This window comes from Macaca thibetana, chromosome 9 (genome assembly GCF_024542745.1).
Source record: "Macaca thibetana thibetana isolate TM-01 chromosome 9, ASM2454274v1, whole genome shotgun sequence".
NCBI lineage: Eukaryota > Metazoa > Chordata > Mammalia > Primates > Cercopithecidae > Macaca > Macaca thibetana.
This window is the reverse complement of record NC_065586.1, coordinates 117,539,155-117,552,050: the sequence shown is the minus strand read 5'-3', so window position 1 is coordinate 117,552,050 and position 12,896 is coordinate 117,539,155.

The following is a 12,896-nucleotide window of genomic DNA, read 5'->3' as shown; positions in this document are numbered from 1 at the left end:
CAGATCCAGAAAAAAATCTACATATGCAATAAATGTGTACAGGTAATGGAGACTGGTAATAAAAATGCTTGGATCTAGTTTCAGTTTTTCCCTTGTCTTCTAAATGAGGCTGAAAGCAAATCAAGCACTAAGCCCTTATTTTTCTGATCTGAAAGCAGGTGGATGTGGTCAAGAACAGGAGATATGAGATGAAGAGGGGACCCCTAATAGTGGAAACCTGGGTGTTCATAGCCTCTTTGGGGAAGCAAAGCCTCAGGCAGATCCCCACGGTGAAAGCCTAGACTCTTTTTAAAGACTGGGCGGGAGGGAGGGAGCAGGCGAGGCTGGAGCCCACGTTGTTGGGCTGCTCTGACTTACATGGCACCTGTAGACCCAGGGAGAACCTGAGAAGGGGCTCCTGGACCAGGGGCCGGGCAGGTATTTGTGGTTGCGTGTGTTTGTGCATGCACATGCACTGTTGTAGACCAGGGTTTCACAGCTTTTAAGAACAATAAAGACATTCAGAATTCTTCTCGTGGCCCCACGATGTAGGGCCTTCTGGTTATTTAAGATCTCCAACATGTCCCAAGAGCATCTTAGGAGGGGATCCCAGATCATCCCTACAGCTACAGAAGAGCACAGCAGCTAGTAAGAAAGAAGGGTAGTTGGGGAGCGGGGCGTGGGGGAACATGGATGGTTCCAGAATTTCTTTAGAGGATTAGTCGAGGCTCTGAAGTTGGCATGAAAGGGGGTTTGGGGAACTGGGGAATTGACTGGGAGCTGCTTTTGCATAGCAAACACACTGCTTTAATGTAAATCAAGTAGTTTTGTTCATTTAATGTAGGAGGCTGGAGACTGGACAGGAAGTATAATATGGTTTGGCTCTGTATCCCCAGCCAAATCTCAGCTCGATTTGTGATCCCCACATGTTGAGGGAGGGACCTGTAATCCCCACGTGAGGAGGAGAGGAGGCGATTGGATCCTGGGGGTGGTTTCCCGCACGCTGTTCTCATGATGGTGAGTGAGTTCTCCTGACATCTGATGGTTTTATAAGTGTTTGACGGTTCTTCCTACACACGTTCTCTCTCACACCTGCCATGGTGTAAGATGTGCCTTCTTCACCTTTGGCCGCGACTGTAAGTTTCCTGAGGCCTCCCCCGCCATGTGGAACTGTGAGTCAATAAAGCTTCTTTTATTTATAAATTACCCAGTCACGGCTATATCTTTATAGCACTGTGAAAACGGACTAATGTAGAGTTTGAAAATCTCCCCAAGCTACCCCACCCTGGCCTGCCACTTCCAAAAGGTCTAGTTAGCCTGAATAGTTTCATTTCTAAGCCCTTCTCTCAATCTGCCAGACCAAAGTTCTAGCCACCCCAGGGGTGATGGCTCCCCATCCTTGCAGGTAAGAAGGAACATGAGTATTTTCCTGCTCCTCCACACTCCTTTAAACAGTCATGCCTTGCCTGTTGGCTGCTTGGTGTTCCTGGCTGATGGATGCAACTCCAAAACTGAAACGCCATCAGAGTTTGTGTGAAGGGAGTTGGGTGCAGTGGTTAACTTAGCTCCCATGAGGCAGGTGCTTTGACCCAAGGGGCATGGTACATTCTAGAAATGTGTAGCCATACCCTGTTTCCAGGGGAGAATAGGCTGTTTGGGTAGAGCTGGCATCAGGAGGGGAGAAAGGAGGCTGGCACCTTCACAGCTGGCTCTTTAAGGATGGCCCAAAGCAAGTTTGTGAAGTTGCTGTCTGGGGAGACCTCTGGAACAATTTCTGGGCTCATTCTGCCCTCCCCAGCAAGCCAGCAAGTCAGAGGTACTGTGGGCCCAGCGCTGCACTGGGGATGGGAAGTCATATTAGTTATTAATCATCTTTGACATAGTCCTAAGGGTGTTCTATTAGTTTTCTAAGGCTGCTGTAAGAAACTACCACAGACTCGATGGCTTAAAACAACAGAAATTTATTCTGTCACAGTGCTGGAGGCCAGAAGCGTGAGATCAAGGTGTCAGCAGGGCCATGCTCCTTCTGAAGTCTCTTGGGGAGAATTCTTTACCTCCTCTGGCTTCTGGTGGAGCCAAGTGTTCCTTGGTTTGTGACTGCATCATCCCAGTCCGTTTCTGTCTTCACATGACCTTCTCCTCTTGGTGTGTGTCCTCTGTGTGTCTTAGGATGCTTGTCATTGGATTTAGGGGCCACCCACATAACACGGGATGATCTCATCTTGAAATCCTTAACTTCTTTATATCTGCAAAGACCCTGTTTTCAAAAAAGGCCACGTTTAAAAGTTCCAGTGGTTAGGACATGCGCATATCTTTTGGAGGCCACTATTCAACCCATTGCAGAAGTGGAGGGTAGGAGATTTGAGGCTTGGTGGCCCTCTCCAAAAATTTTACAGTTAGGTTAGTGGAGAACAAGGCTGGTACTCATGAAATAATTTGCTGGGTAACTTATATTTTATCCAAGGGCCTGCTGCGGTGCCAGAGACTGCCTAGAGAGGCCAAGCCCATCCCTGCCTCACCCTGCTGAGAAGGAAACTCGCTTGGGGTGGGTCTTTCCAGCATATTTTCTCATTTCATCCTCATAACAGTGGCGTGAGATAGGCACTGAGAGGTCAGTTAACACCTACACAATCACGTGGTTGCCACATGGGAGAGCTGGGATGCAAATTTGTGTGGGCCAATTCTGGATCTGGGGATCTTAATACTGACAACCCTGACAGCTGCCCAGCAGGCCCTCCCTGATGGGGGAGCTTCAAGGGAGGTAGGGACCCACACTTGACCTTCCCGGAGGCTAGAACAGGAGACAGAAGGTGAGTGAGCTTACCTAGGCTAGAGGAAGGCTTGAGGGTCATTCTTGGGTGGACAACAGCTATAGGAATAAGGCCTGCACAGGAGGGGAACAATAAGAGAAGACTCTTAAAAAAGACGCTTTAGGCTGGGTGCAGTGGCTCACGCTGGTAATCCCAGCACTTTGGGAGGCCGAGGCGGGCAGATCACCTAAGATCGGGAGTTCGAGACCAGCCTGGCCAACATGGTGAAACCCCGTCTCTACTAAAATTACAAAACAAACAGCCAGGTGTGGTGGTGGACACCTGTAATCCCAGCTACTTAGGATGCTGAGGTGGGAGGATCACTTGAACCCGGGAGGCAGGGGTTGTAGTGAGCTGAGATCATGCCACTGCACTCTAGCCTGGGCTACAGAGCAAGATTCTGTTTCAAAAAAAAAGACTCTGTAAAGACTTCCCTTCACATCTGCCCATGTGAAGGGAACTCTTTAAAGAAAAAATGGTTGTCTGAGCTCACTGGGGCAGACCTCAGCCCAGGTCTCCATGAAATGGAAATAGTATCCCTTGTGGCCTCCTGAGGAGGAAAAAGATTTTGGGGAGGATGTTAGACAGAGAAGCTGGGAGGTGGAGTGACATGATGCCCCTGGTTGGTAGCTGGCCGCTGTGAGGTAGTTCTGTTGTTTCTCCCTCTGAGTTTGACCTTGACTTAGCTCTGGCTGCCACAACAAAATGGTACAGACTGGGTGCCTTAAACAACACATTTATTCTCTTTCAGTTCTGGAGGCTGGAAGTCTGAGATCAGGTACCAGGATGGTTGGGTTCTTAGTGAAGGCCTCTTCCTGGCTTGCAGATGGCCACCCTCTCACTCTGTACCCACATGGCATTTTTTTGGTGTAAGAGCATGGAGAGATTCAGCGATATCTGCCTCTCTCTTCCTCTTCTTATCAGGCCACCGATCCTTTTAGACCAGGACCCCATTCTTAAAATCTCATGTAATCTTCATTACCTCCTAACTCTGTCTCTTAGTCACATTAGGGGGTTAGGACTTCAACATATGAATTTCAGGGTGGGGGGCACAATTCAGTCCATAATTGCCCTCTCTCCCCTCCCCCCCTCCCTCTCTCCCTCTCTCTCTCTCTCCTCTTTTCCCGTGGTCTCATGTCCAGCCCCCAGACAGCATCCACGGGAGCTATAAGACTGTAGGCATTAACCCTTTTCTTCCCCAGCCAGTGGGGTGGCTTCTGAGTAGCCACTGGCTTCAAAACCAGCACCAGCATCTCTTCCTGGTCTCACCGTACAGACCACAGGGAATCCCCTCAGCCTTCAAGTGAGGGTGAGAAGGGGTGGCGGGTGGCCAGGCAGCCCAGCCCAGGGAAGGCCAGAAGCTGGACTTAAACCCAGCTCAGCCCTCACCCTCCAGATGGCCCTGGATAAATCGCTTAATCCCTCTGAGCCTCAGTTTCTCTTCTATAAGCTAGGGTGGTATTAAACCCCCTGGCCCTGCCTCCCTGACACAGCTGTTGTCAGGTAACATTGGGAAAGGGCTAGAAAGAGGCAAAACATGGTGGAGTTCTGAAGAGAAACCACAAGTGTGTGTAAATAAGAAGTCGTCATCCCTGGGCCACGAGGAAGACGGCTCTGTCCACATCCATTCATATCTAGGCTTCAGCACAAGGGCATGAGTCCTGGGACCCGGTGCACATGCCATGGGCAGGAGAGGATCTCCCCTGGGTGCTGGTGCTCCAAGCACGTGTCCCACGGTCAGGGAGCTGCTGTTCTCTCAGGGGACGGGGAAACTGCATCCCTCTGGAGAAGGAGGCCTGTTTGTTGTCCCCACTGATGTCAGGAGGTCCTAGAGATGAAGGTGGCCTGCTCCCCACAGATGCCAAACAGACACCCACAGTCTTCCGACTTTTCCACATCAGGGGTTCTGAAAGAGAATGCCGTTGAAGAGAAAGGAGAAAACCCCATGTCCTTTCTAGAAGATGAGTCCAATTTGTTTTCAACTGAGTTAAGTAGAAGGAGGGTGGACTACTTGGTAGAAGAAAGTCCTTTAAAAACAAACGTGGTCCAGGATGAGGTGGCCACCGTTAAGTCAGGTCGAAGGCAGAGCGACGCACGGCTGTCTTCACGTGCCCCTGAACGGGTCACCAAAGGGGCAGAGCGGGAGAAAATGCTGAGCATGGCCCATTTATATCAGAGAGGCTTGCTCTTCTTGCAGAATTTTGGTTTTTATTGCCTAGAAATGGGTGGTTTTTCCTCACAGAGAGCAGCCTTGGTTTCCCTAGCCTCCTCTTGGCTTCCTTATTGCTGGATCACCTTGGGGTAAGACGCTTGCCCCTTCCGAGCCTCTATTTCCTAATTTCCAAAATGCAGACAGAGGCATTGACAAGTGTCCCTGCCTGCCAGGCTTCTGGGGAGGATAGGAAGTGTGGACAGAGCTGGAGTTTCCATGCCTATGCAAACAGGGATGGCTTCAGCATGTTACCAGTTCCCTCTCCTTCCAGAGGCTCGAGAGATTCCTCACAGAAAATCTCCTGACTCCTGTGGAGTGGTAGAGAAGGCTTTACCCACCTGAATTCACCAGTAGCTCCAGGTTGCCTCTGCTTTCCAAAGAATGCCCTTTCCTCGTTTGTTGTTCTATTGGCTGAGTGTGTAGAATCCTGGGTTGTGGTGGGTGATCTCTTAGGGTTCCCCTTGACCTGCTCCTTTCCGCAGATGAAAGGATGGAGGCCCAGAGAAGGGGCCGAGCAGCCACGCCGATGACACGCAGAGGAGTTGGTCAAGGAGCTGGGACAGGGACCCATTCTCCCGACGGCAGTATCCTGATGCTGCCTGAAGAAAGGGCCCTTTCTTTTTTCTCCTTCCCTTGACCTGTTGAAATTCTGCCTTGATGATGTTTAGAGGCAGCAGAGCTCAGATCTCAAATGGTGCCAGTGAGCTGTGCTTTGTTTGGCCTGTGTTATGGTTAAAATATTTTGGAATTGGTTCTCCATGTTAAAATTCAGAAGACTTCACAGAAGCATGCATATTTCAAGTGCTCTTCATAGAAATGTAGATGTTGGCGACATTGGCTCACTCTGCCGCATGGCCATAGTCCCTAGAGGGAATTAGCATTAGTTCCTTTTAGACAGGGCACGTGAGCGCCACCGGGTCAGCTCCCACCTGGCCAGCTTCACTCCGTGATGTGTCTGCCTGGTCTGTGTGGACACTCATGCCCGTGACTCCTGAGTAGAGCTGGTCACCCGGCATCATCAATTCTCCCCAGCTCACAGACGACACATCTGGAGCACAGGTGATTCCTGTTTTGCTACTTTCTGATTCTTGAAACCAGTTCACTGGGCTTCGGGTAAAATTGAAGGCAATAAGACATCCCATTCCATAATGGAGTTATTTTCCTAACGTCCATTTGAAAATGCAAACCTTCCAGAAAAAAACTGTCTTTCTTTCCCAGTTGACCTAGTTGCAAAGGAAAGTCTTATTTTCTTAAAGGGCTGAGATCTTGCTGGTGTGGTATGTGGAGAGGCTGGTCAGCGTTTCCATTAGAAACACTTTCCTGGGCTTTCAAACCCAGCCATAAAGATGTGTTTTGGATGAAAATTGGTCCTTCCCCAGTAGAACCTGGGAATCTTTATTTCAAGGACTCTTTCAAAAGATCTTTCACTCTTGAAGTGCAAATATATGTGGTTTGTGGCTTACTAGACCACGTTTGGGGTTTGGGATTTTGCTGCATGACATTTTCCCAACCTTTAATTTTAAAGCCATCATCTCCTATATTTATTTCCATGGTTAAAATAGGTATTTTTTCTCTCTCTCTCTCTCTTTTTTCTGAGGAGAGTGCTGCATAAAAGGGAACTTTGTCCGTCATTCCCGGCTGGGGTACCGACTGACATGGGGCCTTGGCAGAATCCTCATGTGGATGTCTCTTAAGTGTGTTAATTTATGTTAGTGTACAAAATTAAGTGGGCATGATTCAATTATGTAATGCAATTAAGAGAGGTTTGCATTTACAGCCGTGTTTTGCTTGTTACTCTTGTTTTGATCCTTGCCTGGCAGTCACAGGTTTTTGAAGTTATCTGGATTTAATTATTGGAAAACAGAGCTTTTGGCCTGATATGATTACTCTCAGGAAAAATTTTGAAAATCTACTGTGTATAATCTATTCACTTTTTTCCAAGAATGGCTGGACATTTTAAGTGTGAAGGGTGGCCTACTTCTGTAATGCAAACTTAACTCACCAAATACGCACCCATTTGCTCCATCCATGCCCACCTGCCCAAGTCTGTGCCTCTTCCCATGTTCCCTAACTTAGTCAAGACCGTCCACGTAGCCTCCCAAGCCAGAGACTCTAGACTTGGCCTGGACTCCTCCCTCTCTCTCCTCTCTAATATCTGGTGAGCCACCACTGTCTGGCCATTTTCCTGACAAGAGTATCCAGAATCCATCCTCCTTCTCATCTCCAAAGACTTCATCTCTTGCCTGGGTTCAGCTTCCTCACCGGCCCAGCTGTACCAGTCTCTCCCATCCAGGCCACCCTTTACCCTGCTACCCACCCATTATAGTCCTAAAAAAGTCATATTTCATCCCATCCCATTCTCTTGCTTTAAAACTTCTGTTGGCTCCTGCGGCTTGCAGATAAAGTCCAAAGTCTACAGCATCATGTTCTAACCACCTCGCCTGGGCCTGATCCACGCCACTCCCTCTTTAGGAAACGTATGCTCCTGTTGCTCTGAAACCATCACTCTGTGGACTTCCAGGCCCTTTCACGACACAAGCATGCTGTTCTCTATAGCTAGAGCGGCTTCCCTCAGACAGTTTTCATTGGCAAATTCATTCAAGGCCCGGGTCTAACGTCATGTTCCACGGAAGGCCTTCCTGGTCACTTCCGGGTAGAGTCAGCACTTTATTCAAAGCTCAGTGATAGCATATATCATGATGTATTGTGGTTTATCTTTCTTTGGGTCTTATCTTCTCCTAGACTATGAACACTGGGAAGGCAAATTTTCAGATCCTTATTGCTATGAATTTCTGTCCCCTAATATGGTGACTCACCCCCAGAGGATGCTTCCTTAATGTCTGATGAATTGAATAATGCCTGAATAATCATACCTAATATTTATAAAGGGCTTGTCATGCACCAGGCAATATTTCAAGCGCTTTACATATTTTAATTTTTACAACCACGTTTGTAGCATAAGCACGCTTAGAATTTGATTTGCTCCCGAGGAAACAGAGGCACAGAGAGGTAATGTGAGTTATCCAAGGTCACAGAGCCTGGACTGAATTCAGGCCATTTGAGCACAGAGCCTGCCGGCTGGCTGAATCCTGACATTATTCTGTTTCCCAGTAACTGAGTCCCAAGTGCCCAGATAATTTATGGGTAGATTTGAGGCAAAAGTCATAGCATGGCCTTAAACCCAAAATCCATTCCTGGCCCTGAGTTTTGCATCTCAGACCGTGGACTAAAAACTAGATCTCTGTGGTCTTCATCTCCTCGGCTCATAAGGTCTGGGTGACCCACAGGCGGCTCAGGTAGGAAGGTTGATAAATTGCTGGTCTGCCTCTCTGAGCAAATCATCTATAACCTGAAATCCTGATCCGAACAAACCCCTAATAGGGAAGGTCAAGGCCTTTCCCTAGGGAAAAAGGAAGGGACACATTAACCCCTTCATCATCATCATTGTCATCATCATCATCATCTCATCACTTTCATTACCTGGGAGTTGCTTTGAGGTCAGAAATAGACTTCACGCAAGCATGAGTTATAGTTGTCTGTACATTTGCTACAGAGCACAGGGATACAGATGAATGACACGGTGTAACTAGACTGTGTTGCTGAAGTTCCCTCAGGAACACCACTCAGGGGAAGCCAGGTAATTACTTCCTTCCAAAAGGATTTGGTTGGAATTCACCTGCCTGGAATGGTTTAGGTACTACCTTCTCTGAGGCAGGGACCTGAACTAGGTCTATTCCCAAATTTCTTTCACAGAAGCGTGAGTTCAGCAAACAACATCCAGAGTTGACCTCTCAAACAGAGGGTCTACGTGGAAACTGGCCAGGCTTGCTAGAGATGGGGCCTGGAGGAGCGAGCCTCACCTGGCTCGGGTGCTGCTCTGCCGCTGAAACAGGCACTTGCTGCTTGTCTCTCCAGCATAATTCCTCCCTTAGTCTGTCCTAATCCGGACTCCCCGTTTTGATGATTGAACTGGTTAGGGGAAAGCTGATTCATCTCCTGTCTCCAGGGATGGAGCCAGTACCTGGGCCAGGCCAATGAGCAGGCTCTGGCCTGGTCGGAAATGGGCATGTCACCTAAGCCAGTCCAATCAGAGGATTTTTTGCTGGGGATACGGGACAATGAGTGAGACTGTTCTCCATGGAAGGTACCCCTGAATCCTATAGCCCTGAAGGCGTGTTAGAAATGCAAATTCTTAGTTCTTGCCCCAGATCCTCTGAATCAGAATTTCTGTGCCAGGGCCCAGGAAACAAGCCTTCCAGATGATTCTGATGAGCACTCAAGTTTGAGAACCAGTTGTCTATTCAGTTTACAGATTAAAAAAAAAAAATACAGGTGCAAAGACTCGCCCAAAGTCACACAGCTGGGGGGAGCCGCTCCAGCGCTAGAACTTGGCTTTGCTTCCACCCAGGCCCTCTAAGAGCCATCTCTTTGTTTTCATTACATTGCAAAACTATTCCAAGGACAGAAATCTCACCTTTTGAAGTTCCTCCCTTACCCAGGCCCTTTACTCCAGGCCTAAAAATAAACGACACGTGCTCTGAGGTTACACAGGGCAAAGCCTCCCTCTTACTCCCATGCTCATGTGCCGTATCACAGGCTCCACAGAGGCTGCATTTAGGAGTATTTGGAGTCAGCGAGGACCACACAGTGTCTGCAGGGACAGGTCCATGTTTGGCCCAAGAACCAGGGCATGCCGGGAGAAGGCTGGTTGCTATCATTCCTGGAGGCAAGCTGCTGGTCTCCCAGCTGGTTCCTGCCGATGGATCTGAACACTCAGTTTGGGTTGCCACCCCGAGGCTCTGCTCCATGTGTATGGCAGCGTAGGTTTCTTTTGGGGGAGGGGGCGGGGACACAGCTGGTTCCTGGCCAGAGTTGTGGCTCCAGTCTGAAAGTCCAGGCATACCTAAGTCGTCTCCCGTGGCTCCCCAATGCCATATTAGGCTGCCCCCTCTGAAGGGCGGAATCTCTGACTCATCCCCCTCCCCCGCACCCCCTCACTCCTGCCAGTTTTGGCCAAGATTAGAATTCACTCAAATCTGTGGGTTCTAAGGTTTATGTGCTATTTCAGTTTGGCAAATGACTCCTTCTTGTTTCAAGTTCGAAAAAGAATCCCTTCCCGAAAGGGGCTTTGAAAGGCTTTTCTTGGCGACACAGTGTTTAGGGCAACCCAAAAGCAGCGTGGTGATTTCAATGCCCTGAGTCAGAAAGAAGCCGATTGTATTTTCTCAATATATCCCGGGGTTAATGGATGAGAAGCAAGGAGGATTTCTAATCAGAAGGGCAACTACCACCCCCACCTGCCATTCTTGAGCACCCTGCAGGTTGCCGGCGCTGAGCGAGGTACTCTGTGCAGTTCATTCACCCACACCAGTTGTGACCAGTCCCACCAGGTAGGCAAACTTTTCCCCATTTTAAAGGTGAGGAAATTGAGATTCAGAGACATCCCAAGCCTAAGGCTGAGCAGCTGAGACGTGCGTGAGATGGGAGCTCGGGTCCTGCCCGTGGCTGTGCCCCGTGGTGGGCCTGGTTCTTGGGAAGAGGCGGGGGGTGTGCTCTGCTACCCCAAGGTGACTGGAGCTGTGTGTTCTTTGCACCACCACACCCTGGGATTTGGAAGATGAATCACTTAGGGCTTTTTGTTGTGGGTAACAGGATAGGAAGTTGAAAATGAGGGGCAGTTTGAGAATCAGAGAGAAAGCAGGAGAGGGAGGGGCACAAAGGACGAGAGCCCAGGAGCCCTGAGGGTTTCTTGGCAGAGCTGATGGCAGGTCTCCCACCGTGCTGGTCATGGAACAGGGGCCCCAGCTATGTCCCACCCTGTCTCTCTGCTTATGATCCCGATTCCAGGCAGAGCAGGTGCAGTGGGCTCTGCTGGGGTCTGGCGCCCATCTCCTGGCTTGGGGAGGACAGGTGTCTTGAATGACGATCCCATTAGACTCTATCAAAGTGGAAAAGAGGTCATTCCCCAGGAAGAAATCAGGATGTTGTTACTACAAGATAAGGGGGAGGAGAATGGGTGTTGTGTTGAGTGGCCAGAAAGCCTGAAACGTGCACGATACCGGGTGTTGGGTGGAAAAGCTAGTTCTCCCATCCTCTGTCTCTGGGGTGAGACTTTCCTCTCTCTTACATCTGAGGACTAGAGATGCATTTGTAAGTGCAGCAGACCTGAAGACGTTGCTCTGTTGTAGGCTGACTGGTCATTCTGAAAGGTGACTTTGAGTGGCGGGCCAGTTGTGATAACGAGGCTGATAAATGAAAACCACACAGAGCTGGGGCCCCTCCTTCAGAACACAGTCCCTTCCACCCACTCCAGGCTTGGGATCCTGGCCTCTGCGGTTTTCAGCTTTGCTAACCTGCAGCCTGTGGGATCTGCAGGGCCAGTCACTGGGAGCCATTCTCACCAATTATGACAACTCCCTTACTGGCTCCCCAAATTTTGAAGCTCCGGGGCAGAAAAGGCTGGCAGATAATGAATGGGAGCTGAACTAGCTACTCTCCCTTGGCCCGCCAAGAGATGCCCCTGGGATGAAGTGGAATAAAGAAAGCCCAAGAAATCTCGTGAGTCTGAGCTGAGCTAGGTCTTACAGATGACCCAAGTCAACTGTTTTACTTTAGAGAGGGAAACTGAGGCTGAAGAGGGGCAGGCAGTACCTGAGGTTCCATGATCAATTGATGACCGAATGGGGAGGGGACCCGGGGTCTCCAGACTTTCTGGCCTGCCCAAGTGTGTGCCACCCACCAACTCACGGTTTTCTCCAGCCACTGCTCTGGGCAGCTTCCCTTACAACTACCATTTATTATGCACCGACTGCCATTTATTAAGTACCTACTGTGTGCACAGCTACCAACTGCCATTTATTAAACACCTACTATGTGCACAGCTCTATGGGCATACCGGGACTCATGAAGCCCACCGCCTACTCTCAGGGGGTTTACAGCTAATTGGGAAGAAACAAGGAAACAGTTGCAGAAAGAGGCTGCAGGTGAAGAGCTTGCTGCAGGGACTCGGGCAGGTGCCGCTTTCCCTCTCTGGTTTTGGATGGACCCAAGCTCTTGCATCTGCGTATGTGTGTGCAAGTATGCTGAGGTCTCAGGTCAGACCCTCTTTCTTTTTGCTTCCCCTTTCAGGGGTTGCTGGGAGCTGGGTTACTGGTGATGTGTCTGCAGGGTGGAGTGAGGGTGGGCGTGTTTACAGTGCTTCCTGGGATCACATGTGTTCTCATCTTCTCATCTTGGCCAAAGTTTTTAAGAATGAAGAACGTAAAAATTCCCTAGCAACAACATTCCCACCTGGGCCTTGGCTGCTTCTCCTGGCCAGCGGCTCCATTACCTTTCTTTATGCCTGTCCTAACCCTCGTCCTAATTCTCCAAGTCCCAGCTCAAAGAGCCTGCCCACACCTCTCCTGGGGAAGACTTGCCCTGTCCCAGCAGTCCTTTCTCTGCAGATGGTAAGCGTCCGGGGCCGGTGATAGAGTTTGGATGTGTGTCGGCTCCAAACCTGGTATTGAAATGTGATTCCAGCATTGCAGGCGGGGCCTAATGGGAGGTGTTTGGGTCATGGGAGCAGATCCCTCATGAATGGCTTGGTGCCCTCCCTGTGGTTATCAGTTACCTTGAGATCTGCTTGTTAAAAAAAGTCTGGCACTTCCTGATTCTCTCTCACTCTCTCTCCTGCCATGTGATGTGCCTGCTCACCCTTTGCCTTCTGCTATGATTGAAAGCTTCCTGAGGCCTTACAAGAAGCAGATGCCGGCACTGTGCTTCTTGTACAGCCTGTATAACCATTAGCCAACACAAAAACCTCTTTTCTTATCAATTATCCAGCCTCAGATATTCTTTTATAGCAACACAAAAAAGGCTAACCTAGGCAGCTCAGGTATTTGGCTTTGTACACA